Source organism: Hemiscyllium ocellatum, chromosome 47 (genome assembly GCF_020745735.1).
Source record: "Hemiscyllium ocellatum isolate sHemOce1 chromosome 47, sHemOce1.pat.X.cur, whole genome shotgun sequence".
Lineage (NCBI taxonomy): Eukaryota > Metazoa > Chordata > Chondrichthyes > Orectolobiformes > Hemiscylliidae > Hemiscyllium > Hemiscyllium ocellatum.
Genome location: NC_083447.1, coordinates 5577211 through 5595399, shown reverse-complemented (window position 1 = coordinate 5595399; position 18189 = coordinate 5577211). Strand labels below are relative to the sequence as shown.

General features: G+C 52.2%; 1 protein-coding gene across 3 annotated transcripts in view; it reads left to right on the top strand.

Annotated features, from left to right (window-relative positions):
* The window catches only part of numbl (NUMB like endocytic adaptor protein), a 168751-nt gene that overhangs the window by 122252 nt on the left and 28310 nt on the right, over nucleotides 1–18189 (top strand). The window contains exon 1 of one of the 3 annotated variants that reach the window (XM_060856145.1): nucleotides 16477–16534. The exons of the other annotated variants lie outside the window; for them this stretch is intronic. The gene's annotated coding sequence lies outside the window, so the exon portion shown is untranslated. Of the gene's footprint in view, nucleotides 1–16476; nucleotides 16535–18189 lie in introns of those variants that run through there. 3 annotated transcript variants of the gene reach the window in all.

Here is an 18189-nt window from a genome sequence, read left to right as displayed (position 1 = left end):
CGGAGATATTTGCCCTGGCTCACTATCACCACACTCTAGGGCAGGCTCCTCAGCTCGTTTCTAGGCCTGACCTCTCCACTCTGGGCAGCGTCTGGCCTTTCCCACCCTTGCAGGAACAGAAAGAGACCGTTCAGCCCTTCAAGCCCATACTGTCAGTCACTTACTTTGTAGCTGATTTCCCCAGTTCATTTTAAACAGTCTCCAGCCTCAATCATAGAGACGTACAGCACTGAGACAGACCCTTCGGTCCAACTCATCCGTGCCGACCAGATATCCCAACCCAATCTATTCCCATTTGCCAGCACCCGACCCATATCCCTCTAAACCCTTCCTGACAGCCTCTGTCAGGATTAGATTACTTACAGTGTGGAAACAGGCCCTTCGGCCCAACAAGTCCACACCAACCCGCCGAAGCGCAACCCACCCATACCCCTACATTTACCCCTTACCTAACACTACGGGCAATTTAGCATGGCCAATTCACCTGACCCACACATCTTTGGACTGTGGGAGGAAACCGGAGCACCCGGAGGAAACCCACGCAGACACGGGGAGAACGTGCAAACTCCACACAGTCAGTCGCCTGAGGCTGGAATTGAACCCGGGTCTCTGGCGCTGTGAGACAGCAGTGCTAACCACTGTGCCACCCCATAAAGGGGGGGGAGGGTCTTCACATTCCCTCTCCCCTTCACGCCAAGCGACGTGCGTGACATCACCCGAAACTGCCCCGCTCTCAGTTCTAACGTGACACAGAGCGGATGAGGGCCACTCAGCCTCTTTTGGGCCTGCTATATCAAGGCTGATCTGTTTGTGTTTTGATTTCCCATCTACCCCCGATGACCTTTGACCCCCCCCCCCCCCCCCGCCACCACCTTTGAAATATTCGCTGTCCCCGCCTCCGACACTTTTTGGAGATAGAGACTTCCAGAGTCAGACGACCCTCCGAGAGAGAGAGAGAGAGAGAAAACAAATTCTCCTCAACCCTGACCTGACAGGGGTGACCCTGAATGTTAAATCCATACCCCCTGTTTCTGGGCTGATCCATGACGGGAAACATCACTGTCACATCCACCTTCTCCAGACTGTATCTCTCCTCAACCAAACAGCCCCTCCTTCTAAGTATCAATCTGGTAAACCTCCTCTGAACCACTGCCACTGCACTTACACCCTTCATGAAGGACGTCGGTGAGGCCACTTTCAGAATACATTGTCCAGTGTCCAGGTCACCCTGTTATAGGAAGGATATTATTAAATTGGAGAGGGTGCAGAAAAGCTATACCAGGATGTTACTCGAACTATAGGTTTGAGTTATAAGTTGGAGGTTGGAACGTTTTTCACTGGAGGCTGAGGGGGTGACCTTTATAGATGATTGTAAAATCAAGAGGGACATAGATAAGGTTAATAGGAATGGTCTGTTCCCCAGGGTTGGGGACATTGGCTGAAGGTGAGAAGGGAAAGGTTTAAAAGGGACCTGAGGGTTAACCTGTTCATGTAGAGGGTGTCTCTCTCTCTCCCCTCTTCCCCCTCTCCTACAAAGCTGTTCACTGCTATTTGTAGCTCAGTCTCTCCCTTTGGCCCCAGTGGTTGAATGGCTGGGCTGTTTCACTATAGCTCAGTTGGCTGGATGGCTGGTTTGCAATGCAGAGTAATGCCAATGGTGTGGGTTCAATTCCTGCCCCAACTGAGGTCAGCGTGAAGAGCTCTCCTTCTCAACCTCTCCTGTCACCAGAGGCACAGTGATCCTCAGGTAATCTCTCTCTCTCTCTCAGAGAGCCAGCTGTATGGTCTAGTTAGACCAAAGCAACTTGACTTTCCAGGCAGGATTAATGGTAGGTGAACTCTACATCACCCATAGAACACACAGGAGATAGACAGGCCATTCGGCCCACCCACTCTGTACTGGTCATTATGTTCCACTCTCACTACACCAGCACATCCTTCCATCCCCTCCTGCTTTTAGATATTTTTCTAAGATTCGGTGAAATGTTCTGACAAACTCTCTGGAGCAGCTGGGACTTGAACCCAGGTCTCCTGGCTCAGAGGGAGGGACACTACCGTGGTGCCACAAGAGGGTCTGGCCCGTCCTGTGCTTAAACACGAACTGTGGATGACTTCAGTGGTTGATCAGCCCATGCTGGGGGGTATTGTTATGTCTGACAGGATGTCTGTGAGCAATCTCCCCTGAGTTATTCTCTCCTTCATTATTTCTGTGACGTAGAGTCGCAGCGTCACAGTGCACAGAAACAGACCCTTCGGTCCAACCAGTCCATGCCGAACATAATCTCAAACTAAACTATTACCACCTCCCTGTTCCTTGCCCATCTCCCTCCAAATCTTTCCTATTCATGGAGTTATCTAAGTGTCTTTTAAATGTTGTAACTGTACCCACATCCACCACTTATAGAGTGATAGAGACATACAGCATGGAAACAGACCCTTCGGTCCAACCCGTCCATGCCAACCAGATATCCCAACCCAATCTAGTCCCATCTGCCAGCACCCGGCCCATATCCCTCCAAACCCTTCCTATTCATATACCCATCCAGATGCCTCTTAACTGCTGTAATTGAACCAGCCTCCACCACTTCCTCTGGCAGCTCATTCCATACACGTACCACCCTCTGTGTGAAAACATTGCCCCGTAGGTCTCTTTTATATCTTTCCCCTCTCATCCTAAACCTATGCCCCTCTAGTTCTGGACTCCCCAACCCCAGGGAAAAGACTTTGCCTATTTACCCAATCCATGCCCCTCATCATTTTGTAAACCTACTTCCTCAGGAAATTCATTCGACAGCTGATTACTCTCTGTAAAACTATTCACCCATGTCTTTTTTTAAATCTTTCTCCTCTCACCTTAAAAATGTGCTCTCTCGTCTAGAAATCTCCCACCCTAGGGAAAAGACACCTACCATTAATCCTACCTGTACCCCTCATGATTTTATAAACCTCTCTAAGGTCACCTTCTACACTCCAGTCAGAGGTGTCCCAGTCCAATGCCATTTTGTCAGAACCGGGAAAATTGGGCCTGCCCTTTCCAAGGCCTCGATTCCCTCATTAGCGTTCCAGCCTGCCCCCTTTGCTGCTCTCCTCCTCAGCCTCTCTGTCCCTCCGACCCTCGCTCTGTCTGTGTTTAGCATTCCCGGAGGAGGGGGTGGGCGTTAGTGCACTCTGTGTCTCAATAATGGGGCAGTGTTGGAGCTGGTGGGACCACAGGTCAATCAGATTCCTGCCGGATTGCCTCCCTCCAGGCAGATTCCAGAATAACTCTGTGATTGGTAACTCGTTAGGATTGGAATCTGGCTGTTTCAGTGAGGGTTGGTTTTCCCAGTGGAATTATTGGTACTCCTGGTCTGAAAGGTATTTTTAATCTTGACTGGCTCAGGTATGTAACCACCTTTCTGTCTCTGATTGTGTGGGTCCTCCTCTCTCTGCATCATGCCCTCTCAGTTTATCCTGACACCCTGTCTCCTTTTCCCCTCCTCTTTCCCCCTCATTCTCTGCCCCCAATTCTCCCCCAGCCCGTGCTCCCTGCCCCCAGTCCCCGCCCCCCTCACCCCACTCCATGCCCCCCTCTCTCCCCCAGCCCCTTCCCCCTCTCTCTCCTCCCCGTCCCTGCCCCCCCCACTCACCCCTGAGTCATCTCCACTTGCTCCTGCCCCCTCTCTTTCCCCGCTTCCCTACCCCTTCCCCTCCCCACCTCCCCCGTCCCTGCCCTCTCCATGTGTCCCTGCTCTTGCCCCTTCCCCTGTGTACCTTTCCCACCTGTTCCCCTCCCCACCCCGTGCCCTGACAGACTGAGGCTAACTGGGCCTTTCTGTGGTAACCTTACCCTGACATGATACAGTTTCCCACTGGGCCTAGGGCCTTGTTGAAGTGAGCAGGTTCTTGGTGATTGACTGTGGGAGTGCTTTGCTAGGTAGGAAACGTGGAGATCCCAGAACTGGTGATGTCTGGACTGAGCAACCTTCCTTTCCTGAGAATTTGATGGTCCCCTTTTCCCGTAGCCAAGTGTGTGTGCAAGAGAGAGAGAGAGAGAGAGAGTCTGACTCAGGGACCTGAGCAACAGGCTCCATTCCCTTCAGGGACCCCTTTCCCAGGCCAAAGCTATTTCCTGTTCAGACAGAGCCCAGATGCTCAGTCAATCCCCGCCCCGAGTGAAAGCTGCCCCTGCTTTGTCCTTCCAATGAAAACAATAAAATAAAATAAAACGTGAATTTGACTTCTATTTCTGTTTGCCAAGCAGTTACAGCTGCTGGGCTTTGACCTCTGACCCCTGACCGAGCGTGATGGATGGTCAGGTCCTGCCACTCGCTAATGGTTGAGGCAACCTCCTAAGTTGACCTAGCGCCTACAAGGGGAAGAAGGGGCCCGAATGGCTGTTTGACCGACAGCATGCAACTCATCGACTTTGGCAAAGGATTAATGTGTCCTGGGAGCCGAGGACGTAAACAGTCACAGATCGTGTCTCTTCGTTTACTGCTCTCAGACCTGCTCTGTCATTGCTCCAAGGCCTGGCTTATGGTCGTACCTCCCTACCACGGGGTGGCTTCACTAATCCCAGCCGACCATGCAAATAAACAAACGGCTTGCATTTCCCCCGTAGCACCATCTCAGAAAGAAATCCCCCGGCCAAATAGAGTCATCCAGCACAGAAACAGACCCTTCGGCCCAACTAGTCCATTATCCCAAACTAAACTAGTCCCGCCTGTCTGTACTTGGCGCAAATCCCTCAAAACATTTCTTATTCATGAACGTATCTGACTGTCTTTTCAAACATTGTAACTGTCCCCACATCCACCACTTCCTCTGGGAGCTCATTCCACACACGAACCACTCTCTGTGGTAACGAAATTGCCCCTCATGTCTTTTTTAAAACTAGGCAAAATGAGGACTGCAGACTCTGGAAACCAGATTCTAGATCAGAGTGGTGCTGGAAAAGCACAGCAGTTCAGGCAGCATCCGAGGAGCAGGAAAAATCACCTGCTGTGCTTTTCCAGCACCACTCTGATCTAGAGTCTTTTTTTAAAACTGTCTCCTTATCCTAGGAATGTGCCCCTAGCTTTGAAATCCCCCATCCCAGGGCAAAGACATTTGCCATTCACCTTATCTCTGCCCCTCAGGATTTTATAAACCTCTAGAAGGTCACCCCTCAACCTCCTACAGAGCTCTAGTGAACAAAGCCCCAGGCTCTCCTTATATCTCCAACCCTCCATTCCCAGCAACATCCTGGTCAAAATCTTCTGCACCCTCTCTAGTTTAATAATATCCTTTTTGTAACAGGTCAACCAGAACTGGACAGCTACTCCAGACGAGGCCTCACCAAGGTCCTGTACAACCCCACCATGACTTAGATAGCTGCTTCTGAAATCTACTTACACTCATAATGCTGAAAATGCAGCAAGCACCCAGTGTGTGAGTGAGGTAGAGACACAGAGCGCGTGTGTGTATGTGAGAGAGAATGTGTGAGTGTATATTCGTGTGTATGTGTGTGTATGCATGTGTGAAATTGTGAGAGTGTGTGAAAGAGTGTGTGTGTGTGAGACAGAGAGAGAGAGAGTGTGCGTATGAGAGAGAGTGTGTACATTTGTGTGTATGTGTGTGTTTGTATACATGTATGAAAGTGTGTGTGAGAGAGTGTGTGTGTGTGTGTGAGAGAGGCTGTGTGTGTGTGTGAGCGTACATTTGTGTGTGTGTGTGTTTGTATGCATGTGTGAAAGTGTGTGTGTGTGAGAGAGAGAGTGTGCATTTGTGTGTGTGTATGTGTGTGTGTGTGTGTGAGCGTACATTTGTGTGTGTGTGTGTTTGTATGCATGTGTGAAAGTGTGTGTGTGTGTGTATGAGAGAGTGTGCATTTGTGTGTGTGTATGTGTGCGGGTGTGTGAGAGAGACAGAGTATATGAGTGAGTATATGTGTGTATATGTGAGACTGCATTGTTAGTTTAAGGGGGGGGGGGGTGTGGTGGGGGTGGAGGTGGGCGTGGGGTGGTGGTGAGATGGCCTAGTGGTACGGTCACTGCACTGTTACTCAGAGAGCTGGGTAATGCTGTGGGGACCCAGGTTCAGATCCCACCATGCCATTGAATGCAATGAAGAATATCTGGGATTATGTGTGATCATGAATCCATTGTTTGAAAAAACCCATCTGGGTCACTAATGGCCTTTAAGGAAGGAAATTACGTACATGTGACTCCAGACCCACAGTGGGTTGGCTCTTAACTGCCCTCTGGGCAATTAGGGATGGGGCAATAACTACTGCCTGGGGAGTGATGTCCAATTCCTGTGAATGAGTTTTTAAAACAGCAGTGGAGTTGAGGGTGGGGGGGAATTAAATAGGAATGAGGAGTACTGCCCTGCCCTCCTTACGAAAGGGGGACACATTGCCATCACCCAAGAGGGGCAGCTGGGGGTCATGTTTGTAAGGTGGCAACTTTGACCATGCGGGACATTCCCCTGGTACTGCACCGAGGTGTCTCTGGTGGGCAGAGGGTTGAATTGAATTGAATTTATTGTCACATGTACCGAGGCACAGTGAAAGGCTTTGTCTTGTGAGCAATACAGGCAGATCACAGCGTTAAGTAGCACAGATAAGTAAATAATAGGTAAACAGCAGCAAAAACTAAAACACAGGTACAGGCAAATGTTCAGAGTTTGTGAGTCCATTCAACAGTAGGGTACGTTAGAGGGAAATCTGTTCCCAGGAGGAGGAAGTGAGGAAAGACCACTCCCTTACATGGAAATGTACAGGATAGGTGCAGGAGGAGGCCATTCCAGCCCCTCAAGCTCTGCCTTTCAACCCAATAGTGGCCTGATCTGATCATTGCCTGGGTGACACAGTGGTTAGCACTGCTGCCTCACAGCACAAGGGACCCAGGTTCAATCCCAGCCTCGGGTGACTGACTGTGCGAAGTTTGCACATTCTCCCCAGAGTTTCCTCTGGTTTCCACCCACAATCCAAAAGTAGGTAAATTGCCCATGGTGTTAAGGGATGTGTAGGGTAGGTGCGTCAGTCAGGGGGGAACTTGTTGGGCCGAATGGCCTTGCTTCCACCCTGTAAGGTTTCTATGAAAGCATTTCATAATGTTGATCAGGAATCTATAGAGCTGTGCCTTCCAAATCTGCGGTAGTCCCTGGCTCTTTCACTGAGAGAGTTCCAAAGATGCTCGGACCTGGGGAAAAACGACGTTTGCCCCCTCTCTGAATTCGACAAGCGCCTGTTTTGGATTCTCCCGCAGGGGAACAGAAGCAGAGAGCTCTGTGGGACGGTGCCAGTGAGGAATCGAGGCCCGGTTTGTCTTGGGGAACGCGGTTGTGGCTGAATTTCTTGCTGTTCAGCACATCTGGCAGGTGTTAACAATGAACTCGTCAGAAACTGCTGACGTTCAGTCGTCACCTCCAGCCGTTCCCAGCGAGAGGCTTATCCCAGAGTTTATTTGCGGAGCTTGCTGCTAGTGTCTGATGGATGTCCCGTTGGAATGAAACTTTAATCCGTGCTCGGTCAGTGAAAGGGTCCAGCCAACAGGAATTCTGGCAGGTTTGGTGGGGGGAGAAAAACATGACTTGTATTTATGTAGCGCCTTTATAGATTGTCGCAAAACGTCCCGAGACCCTTCACAAAAGGGGCTATCGAAGAGCATTAGACCACGAGAGGTGTTGACACAAACAGCAGAATACAGCAATAACCCGGTCAGTGACTGTAGCCCGGTCAGTGACTGTAGCCCGGTCAGAGACTGTATCCCGGTCAGAGACTGTATCCCGGTCAGAGACTGCATACCAGTCAGTGATTGTAGCCCGATCAGAGACTGTAACCTGGTCAGTGACTGTCGCCCGGTCAGTGACTGTAGCGCGATCAGTGATTGGAGCCCGGTCAGAGAGTGTAGCCCGGTTAGTGACTGTAGCCCGGTCAATGACTGTAGCCCGGTCAGTGACTGTATCGCAGTCAATGATTGTATCCCGGTCAGAGACTGTATCCCGGTCAGAGACTGTAGCCCGGTCAATGATTGGAGCCTGGTCAGTGACTGTAGCCCGGTCAGTGATTGGAGCCCAGTCAATGATTGGAGCCCGGTCAGTGATTGGAGCCCGGTCAGAGACTTTAGCCCGGTCAGAGACTTTAGCCCGGTCAGTGACTGTAGCCCGGTCAGTGATTGGAGCCCAGTCAATGATTGGAGCCCGGTCAGTGATTGTAGCCCGGTCAGAGACTTTAGCCCGGTCAGAGACTTTAGCCCGGTCAGTGACTGTAGCCCGGTCAGTGACTGTAGCCCGGTCAGTGATTGGAGCCCAGTCAATGATTGGAGCCCGGTCAGTGATTGTAGCCCGGTCAGAGACTTTAGCCCGGTCAGAGACTTTAGCCCGGTCAGTGACTGTAGCCCGGTCAGTGACATTAGCCCGGTCAGTGACTGTAGCCCAGTCAGTGACTGTAGCCCGGTCAGCGACTGGAGCCCGGTCAGAGATTGGACCCGGTCAGTGATTGGAGCCTGATCAGTGATTGTAGCCCGGTCTGTGATTGTAGCCTGGTCAGTGACTGTAGCCCGGTCAGCGACTGGAGCCCGGTCAGTGATTGTATCCCGCTCAGACACTGTAGCCCGGTCAGTGATTGTAGCCCAGTCAGTGACTGTAGCCCGATCAGAGACTGTAGCCCGGTCTGAGACTGTAGCCCCGTCAGAGATTGTAGCCCGGTCAGTGATTGGAGCCCGGTCAGAGATTGGAGCCCGGTCAGAGATTGGAGCCCGGTCAGAGACTGGAGCCCGGTCAGTGACTGTAGCCCGGTCAGAGACTGTATCCTGGTCAGAGACTGTATCCTGGTCAGTAACTGTAGCCCGGTCAGTGACTGTAGCCCGGTCAGAGACAGTAGCCCGGTCAGAGATAGTAGCCCGGTCAGTGATTGGAGCCCAGTCAGTGACTGTAGCCCAGTCAGAGATAGTAGCCCGGTCAGTGATTGGAGCCCAGTCAGTGACTGTAGCCCAGTCAGAGATTGTAGCCCGGTCAGTGATTAGAGCCCGGTCAGTGACTGTAGCCCGGTCAGCGACTGTAGCCCGGTCAGAGACTATAGCCCGGTCAGAGATAGTAGCCCGGTCAGTGACTGTAGCCCGGTCAGTGATTGTAGCCCGGTCAGAGACTGTAGCCCGGTCAGTACTGTAGCCCGGTCAGGGACTGGAGCCCAGTCAGTGACTGTAGCCCGGTCAGTACTGTAGCCCGGTCAGAGACTGTAGCCCGGTCAGTACTGTAGCCCGGTCAGAGACTGTAGCCTGGTCAGAGACTGTAGCCCGGTCAGTGACTGTAGCCCGGTCAGAGACTGTATCCTGGTCAGTAACTGTAGCCCGGTCAGTGACTGTAGACCGGTCAGTGACTGTAGCCCGGTCAGAGACTATAGCCCGGTCAGTGACTGTATTCCGATCAGAGACTGTAGCCCAGTCAGTGACTGTAGCCTGGTCAGAGACTGTATCCCGGTCAGAGACTGGAGCCTGGTCAGTGATTGTATCCCGCTCAGACACTGTAGCCCGGTCAGTCACTATAGCCCGGCCAGTGATTGCATCCCGGTCAGTGATTGTATCCTGGTCAGAGACTGGAGCCCGGTCAGAGACTGGAGCCCGGTCAGTGACTGGAGCCTGGTCAGTGACTGTAGCCCGGTCAGTGATTGTATCCCGCTCAGACACTGTAGCCCGGTCAGTGATTGTAGCCCGGTCAGTGACTGTAGCCCAGTCAGTGACTGTAGCCCGGTCAATGATTGTATCCCGGTCAGTGATTGTATCCCGCTCAGACACTGTAGCCCGGTCAGTGATTGTAGCCCGGTCAGTGACTGTAGCCCGGTCAATGATTGTGTCCCGCTCAGACACATAGCCTGGTCAGAGACTGTAGCCCGGTCAGTGACTGGAGCCCGGTCAGTGACTGGAGCCCAGTCAGTGACTGTAGTCCGGTCAGTGACTGTAGTCCGGTCAGTGATTGGAGCCCGGTCAGTGACTGTAGCCCAGTCAGTGACTGTAGCCCGGTCAGTGCTGTAGTCCGGTCAGTGATTGGAGCCCGGTTAGTGACTGTAGCCCGGTCAGTGACTGTAGCCCGGTCAGACACTGTAGCCCGGTCAGACACTGTAGCCCGGTCAGTGACTGTAGCCCGGTCAGAGACTGTAGCCCGGTCAGAGACTGTAGCCCGGTCAGTGACTGGAGCCCGGTCAGTGACTGTAGCCTGGTCAGAGACTGTAGCCCGGTCAGACACTGTAGCCCGGTCAGTGACTGTAGCCCGGTCAGTGCCTGGAGCCCGGTCAGTGATTGGAGCCCGGTCAGTGAAAAGACGCATTGAGACACTTCTTGAAACTTTAGTCTCATTGTATGCTCCATACTTTCATGATGAAGGGAGAGGGGGAGGACATGGTGACTCAGTGGGTAGCGCTGCTGCCTCACTGAGTTCGATTCCAACCTCGGACAACTGTCGGTGTGGAGTTTGCACGTTCTCCCCGTGTCTGTGTCGGTTTCCTCTGGGTGCTCCAGTTTCCTTCCACAGTCCAAAGATGTGCAGGTTAGGATGGATGGGCCATGGGAAATTGCCCGTAGTGTCTCAGGATGTGGAGGCCAGTTGGATTAGCCAGGGGGAATACTGGGTTGGGGCGTGTCTGGGTGGGATGCTCTTCAGAGCATCGGTGTGGAGATGATGGGCCAAATGGCCTGTGTCCGCACTGTAGGGATTCTAGGAGTGGGTTGTTTGATGAGGAATCGCTTGTGGGTGACTCAATTGAAGTGTATCAGACCCTGAATGGTCTGGACAAGGTGGACGTGGGAAGGATGGTTCCTCATGTGGGTCAGTCCAGAACCTGGGGAGGGGGTGGCCATCGTTTTACAGAGAGAGGTCACCGTCCCAGATGAGGGCTGAGGGGGATCTGTTTTCTCTCTCTCTCCTCTCTCTCTGTCTCTCTCTCTCTCTCTGTCTCTCTCTCTCTCTCTCTCTCCCCCACTCTCTCTCTCTGTCTTCCTCTCTCTCCCTCTCTCTGGGAGGGCTGTGTGTGAGTCTGGAACCTTCTGCCTGAGAGGTTGATGGAAGTGAGCCTTTCAATATTGTTCGGACAAGGTAGATAGATTGTTGTGAGGCCGTGTCTCGGCGGCTGTCAGGAGTGGGTGGGAGTTTGTAACATATCCTGTCGAATGGTGGAGCGGGCTTGATGGGCCGAATGGCCTTCCCCTGCTCCTCAATCTTTTTTTGGTACAGCTGTAAATGATGACCTCAGTAGTAGGTACGGACCTCTCGAATTCTCACCTTGTAGTACCCTCGAGGGAGGGAAATCTGCCCTCCTCACCAGGCCCCAGCCTACACGTGACTCCTGGCCCACGGCAATGTGGCTAACTCTGACCTGTCCGCTGAGGAGGCCAAGTGAGATGCCCCCTTGTGTCACATTACTGCCCAGGTCCTGTTACCGTCACCGTTACCAGGGAAATTAAGGGCAGGCCCGGTCTACGTTCTGGCGAAAGGATTTGTTTAAAAAAAGCACGAGGCTCTGACACGAGGGTGATGGGGGCGCGGGCTCCTCTTCCGATGGCTCGCCTTGGCCTGTTAGCTTTGAGGATGATTTTTCCAAATGGCTCTAGTCAAATGTTGCATCCCAGTGCCATCACGCACGCAAACGGAGTCAGGCCTGGTGAGTGGACGAGCTGAGAATGGGCCCTCATCGTGATAGGAGGTAAAAACAGTGACTGCAGATGCTGGAAACCAGATTCTGGATCAGTGGTGCTGGAAGAGCACAGCAGTTCAGGCAGCATCCAACGAGCAGCGAAATCCACGTTTCGGGCAAAAGCCCTTCATCAGGAATGAGGGAACTGTTTTCACTGGGACTCTTTCTGGGGAGGTTGATACCTGGTGGAGCAGGGGCTGAGAGTTAATCCTGGGCGGGAGGACAGCGAGAGCTGTCTGGGAAGGCCCAGAGGTGAATCAACAATCATGTTCCTCTGTCAGAGTTCTCTGATCGATCTACAGTCCAGCCCCTGAACCAACACCTCAACACCATCGCTGGGCATCAGATTAATTGGCCCAGAGGGGGCTGTGATTGAGGCCTGGGTCAACCGATCACCGGAGTAGACACCTCCCCTCAATCGCTCACCCCTACTGGCCCTGGCCGACAGCTCGATGGCCTCCTGCTGGGAGATGTCTGTTTATTTCACTGCTCCTTGTTTCCTCAGTGCATTTTCTGGTTTAATGTGTGTATGTGAGAGAGAGGGAGAGATGGAGATGGCAGGCCTCTGGGTCTCAGGCAGGCCTCTAGGTCTCAGGCAGGCCTCTAGGTCTCAGACAGGCCTCTGGGTCTCAGGCAGGCCTCTGGGTCTCAGGCAGGCCTCTGGGTCTCAGACAGGCCTCTGGGTCTCAGACAGGCCCCTGGGTCTCAGACAGGCCTCTGGGTCTCAGGCAGGCCTCTGGGTCTCAGGCAGGCCTCTGGGTGTCAGACAGGCCCCTGGGTCTCAGGCAGGCCTCTGGGTGTCAGACAGGCCCCTGGGTCTCAGGCAGGCCTCTGGATCTCAGGCAGTCCTCTGGGTCTCAGGCAGGCCTCTGGGTCTCAGGCAGGCCTCTGGATCTCAGGCAGTCCTCTGGGTCTCAGACAGGCCTCTGGATCTTAGACAGGCCTCTGGGTCTCAGACAGGCCTCTGGGTCTCGGGCAGGCCTCTGGGTCTCAGGCAGGCCTCTGGATCTCAGGCAGGCCTCTGGATCTCAGGCAGTCCTCTGGGTCTCAGACAGGCCTCTGGATCTTAGACAGGCCTCTGGGTCTCAGACAGGCCTCTGGGTCTCGGGCAGGCCTCTGGGTCTCAGGCAGGACTCTGGGTCTCGGGCAGGCCTCTGGGTCTCGGGCAGGCCTCTGGGTCTCAGACAGGCCTCTGGGTCTCGGGCAGGCCTCTGGGTCTCGGGCAGGCTTCTGGGTCTCGGGCAGGCCGCTGGGTCTCAGGCAGGCCGCTGGATCTCAGACAGGCCTCTGGATCTCAGGCAGGCCTCTGAATCTCAGGTAGGCCTCTGGTTCTCAGGCAGGCCTCTGGGTCTCAGGCAGGCCCCTGGGTCTCAGGCAGGCCTCTGGGTCTCAGGCAGGCCTCTGAATCTCAGGTAGGCCTCTGGTTCTCAGGCAGGCCTCTGGGTCTCGGGCAGGCCTCTGGGTCTCAGGCAAGCCTCTGGGTCTCAGACAGGCCTCTGGGTTTCAGGCAGGCCTCTGGGTCTCAGGCAGGCCTCTGGGTCTCAGGCAGGCCTCTGGGTGTCAGACAGGCCTCTGGGTCTCAGGCAGGCCTCTGGATCACAGGCAGGCCTCTGGATCACAGGCAGGCCTCTGGGTTTCAGGCAGGCCTCTGGGTCTCAGGCAAGCCTCTGGGTCTCAGGCAGGCCTCTGGTAGCCCAGTTTAATTTGAACAACAAGTTGCAGTAAATTGAGGATGGATCGTGCTGCCCTGCTGGTTCGGTGAGGATGCAGAGCAGCTTTGTAAATGCTGATGGGACACTGTGAATATGTAACTCGGAACCAGAGGGAGGAGTTGAAGCAAATGTAATTGAAAAGGAAAGCTAGATGAATACGAGGGAAAAATAACAGGCAGATATGCTGAAAGATGGGAGGGCACACAGGTACAGCAAGTACAGGCCAAATGGCCTGTTGTGTGCCCTCATTCTTGTTTGGGTGGGTGATCTGAGTTTGAACTGATGGGATTTGTTCATTTAGCAATCGTGAGTCCCTGAGGAGGCAGTCAACACTCACAAAGGCAATCTGGCGTCAGATTAAAGTGCCTGGGGATTTGCCATGGCTCAGTGGGAAATGTCCCCACCTCTGAGTCTGAAGGTCCAGGGCTCATGTCCCAACCTCAGACCCTTGAGCACAAAATCCAGGTTGACACTCGCAGCACCAGTGCTGAGGGAGTGCCGCACTGCCAGAGGGTCAGTGCTGAGGGAGTGCCGCACTGTCGGAGGGTCAGTGCTGAGGGAGTACCGCACTGTCGGAAGGTCAGTGCTGATGGAGTGGGCACTGCCAGAGGGTCAGTGCTGAGGGAGTGCCGCACTGTCGGAGGGTCAGTGCTGAGGGAGTACCGCACTGTCGGAAGGTCAGTGCTGATGGAGTGGGCACTGTCGGAGGTTCAGTGCTGAGGGAGTGAGCACTGTCGGAGGGTCAGTGCTGAGGGAGAGCCACACTATTAGGAGGTCACTGCTGAGGGAGCACCTCACAGTTGGAGGGTCAGTGCTGAGAGAGTACCTCACTGTCGGGGGGTCAGTGCTGAGGGAGTGCCGCACTGTCGGAGGGTCAGTGCTGAGGGAGCGCCGCACTATTAGGAGGTCACTGCAGAGGGAGCACCTCACTGTCGGAGGGTCAGTGTTGACGGAGTGCTGCAGTGTCATAAATTGGTTGTAGTGTTACCTGTCTTGCAACAGTAACTAGACTTCATAACTGACGACAGCGTGGGATGGGTCACCCTGCAGAGCTGCTGTATAAATGCAGTCTCATTGTGAGGGATTGTGCAGTTTGGCCCTATGCTTTTGGAACATGTCAGGCCACCATTTATGTTCATATTCCCCTGAAGGCCACAAAGTTTAAGTACATCCTACCCTTGCATGTCTGTTCTGCAAAACCTCTGAAGGAGGGAGTCTCTCCTCACTAACTCTTCCCCCAGTTCCTGGGTTCAACTCCCGAAGTTTACATCCACAAGAAGAGAACTTGCCCACCTCACTGTATTGCTTTTGGCTTTGTAACACTAGTACCAGCAGACTGCAGTGGGAAATGTGAATACAAGTGCCTTCAGAAACACGATTACAACCCACAGCAATAATCAGCTGAGAAACACACATCATGCTCACTCACTTCCGGAGCTCTCTGCTCCCATCCATCTCAAATTCCTCATGACCCCAGGATTGTCACTTAGTAGACATGAGAGTCCCTTTGCTACTGGGGATTCTCTCCTATTGTGACTGTCTATTACTAAGTCTGTCTTTCCCTCTCCCTGTCGCTGTGTGTGTCCAGGTCTGGGTGTGAGTGTGTGTGTGTATGTCTCTCTCTCTTTCCCTGTGTGTGTGTGAGTCTCTCTTTCCCTGTGTGAGTCTCTCTCTCTCTCTCTCTCTCTCTCTTTCCCTGTGTGTCTCTCTCTCTTTCCCTGTGTGCCTCTCTCTCTTTCCCTGTCTCTCTCTTTCCCTGTGTGTCTCTCTCTCTTTCCCTGTGTGCCTCTCTCTCTTTCCCTGTCTCTCTCTTTCCCTGTGTGTCTCTCTCTCTTTCCCTGTCTCTCTCTTTCCCTGTGTGTGTCTCTCTCTTTCCCTGTCTCTCTCTTTCCCTGTGTGTCTCTCTCTCTTTCCCTGTGTGTCTCTCTCTCTTTCCCTGTGTGCCTCTCTCTCTTTCCCTGTCTCTCTCTTTCCCTGTGTGTCTCTCTCTCTTTCCCTGTCTCTCTCTTTCCCTGTGTGTCTCTCTCTCTTTCCCTGTGTGTCTCTCTCTCTTTCCCTGTGTGCCTCTCTCTCTTTCCCTGTCTCTCTCTTTCCCTGTCTCTCTCTTTCCCTGTGTGTCTCTCTCTCTTTCCCTGTCTCTCTCTTTCCCTGTCTCTCTCTTTCCCTGTGTGCCTCTCTCTCTTTCCCTGTCTCTCTCTTTCCCTGTGTGTCTCTCTCTCTTTCCCTGTCTCTCTCTTTCCCTGTCTCTCTCTTTCCCTGTGTGTCTCTCTCTCTTTCCCTGTGTGTCTCTCTCTCTTTCCCTGTCTCTCTCTTTCCCTGTGTGTCTCTGTCTCTCACTGTGTGAGTCTCTATCTATCCACTTCTTTATCTTTGTCCCTTTCCCTGTGCATCTCTCATCCTGTGTTTCTCTCTCTCTCTCTCTGTCTCTGTCTCTCTGCGCTGTTCTGTCTTTCTCTCTCTCTGCCTCTATATCTTTCTATGTCATTCCATTTCTGTATGTCTCTCTCTCTTTGTCTCTCTGCATCTCCCCTTCTGTATCTCTTTGTGCATCTTTCACTATCTCTGTCTCTCTGTCTGTGTCTCCCTCCCTCCTCCTTCTCTCCCTCTTTTCTTCCTCTCCTTCCCTCTCTCCCCCCGCCTCCCCTTCTTTTCCCTTGCCTCCCCCTTTCTCTCCCTCTGTCCCTCCCTCTTTCTGTCCCTCTCTCTTCCCTCTTTCTCTCCCCTCACCCCCTCCCTCCAGTGACGCGGTGCTGTTTGAACAGCTGTACTGCTGCCTGGTTTGGGAGGGTTTTTTTTACAGTTTAAGGGGCTGTAAACAATGATTCCCAGAGAATCTCCAGGCCTCGGGAATGCTCCTGCATCTGGCATTGATTTTCTTTCAAAAAAAGAAATATTGAGGGAACATATTTTAGAGTGGCTCTGTCTTGCACGTGTTCATTTGGTCATTCCCTCTCCCGTAGTTTCTCTCTTTACTTAAAGTTTCACGTTCCCCTCTTCATTCTCTCATGCTCTGTCCCCTCACTCATAGGAACCACCTTACACTGTGTGACTGACACTGGAGAATCAGGGATTCCGGTCGGGATTGGAACCTGTTGTTTTTCTGATAAGCACAGCCACAAACAAGAAATGGGAAAATTCAAACCTGCGAGTGATTAACGTTTTGGAAAGTATTGTGCGTGAAGGAGCAGGGAAATGAATCATGCAGCCCCTGGGAGGGTAGCTCGGGGCGTGTAATATTAAGCTTTTCTCAAATCGCGTGTTCTGCAACCAACCTACTTAAAGGGGAGGGCTGTCGGAATATTTTCCAAACATCTGCTCCCTCCACACACACGCACACACACACACCCCCGACGCTCAGTAGCAGCAGTGTGTACAAGACACACTGCAGAAATTCACCAAAGGTTCTCAGACAGCTCCTTCCAAACCCACACGGCCACCTCCATCTAGAAGGACAAGGACATGGTTTCGAATGCCACCATGGCTAATCGAGGAAATCAAGTTTGATTGATTAATCTGGAATAAATTTGTTTGTCTCATTAATAATTATTATGAAGCTACCAGGTTCTTGTAAAACAAAAAAAACCCTATCTGATTCACCAATGTTCTTGAGGGAGGGAAATCTGCTGTCTTTATCCAGTCCAGGCCCACACGTCATACTAGACTCACAGCAATGTGATTAGACCATAAGACCATAAGACATGGGAGTAGAAGTAAGACATAGATGGGGAACACCACCCCCTCATCCCCTGCAAGTTCCCTGCCACTCACCATCCTGACTTGGAAATATATCACCGTTCCTTCACTGTCACTGGGTCAGAATCCTGGAGCTCTCTCCCTAACTCCACTCAGTCTGTAGTGGTTTGAGAATACAGCTCATCACCACCTTCTCTAGAGAGCAATTCAGGAATAAATGCCAAGTCAGAGCGATAATCCCATGACTTTTCTCTTTGATGTGTGATGTGGGGGGAGCTGGAGGTTCCTAATTCCCTGGGGTTTGATGATATACAATGAGAGTGTGGTCTATGTGTTTTAAAGTGCACAACATCGTGTGTGTTTTTTAAAAAGGGAACCTTTTGAGTTTTCTTAGCAAACATTTCTATCGTGTCTTGTGATATGCAGCAAAGATCTCTCCAGGTGTAAACACTCAACATATATCCACTTTTATCAGCTTACAAGTCGCTTGCTTTGCTAGGGAAAGGGGTGTGCAGTCTGGGACTGACTGAGCTGTTCATTTCTGGTTTGTGCTGGTCCAGTTTATCTGATTCTGTCTGGGTTTCAGTGTCAGTTGAAAGACATTTGCAATGTTGCTGGATTAAAACACGGTTTCTAATCGTGGAATTCCAGTTTGATCGATTAATCTGGAATAAATTTGTTTGTTTCATTAATAATTATTATGAAGCTACCAAGTTCTTGTAAAACAAAAAAAAACCTATCTGATTCACCAATGTTCTTGAGGGAGGGAAATCTGCTGTCTTTATCCAGTCCAGGCCTACACATCACACCAGACCCACAGCGGTGTGGTTAGACCATAAGACCATTCAGCCCATCGAGTCCACTCCACCATTCAATCATGGCTGATAGGCATTTCAACTCCACTTACCAGCATTCTCCCCGTAGCCCTTAATTCCTTATGGTAGCCTCATAACTGCCCTCTGAAATGGCCCTAGCAACCACACAGTTCAAAGGGCAATTGGGAGTTGGGTGTCAAATCGCCTTGCCCCCATCCCAGGAAAGAATTAAAATCAAAAGGGGGGGAGAGCAGTTTGGGAGCAGGAAGGGTGTCAGACAAGAACTGGAACGTTAGATTTCCAATCTCTGCTGCATGAG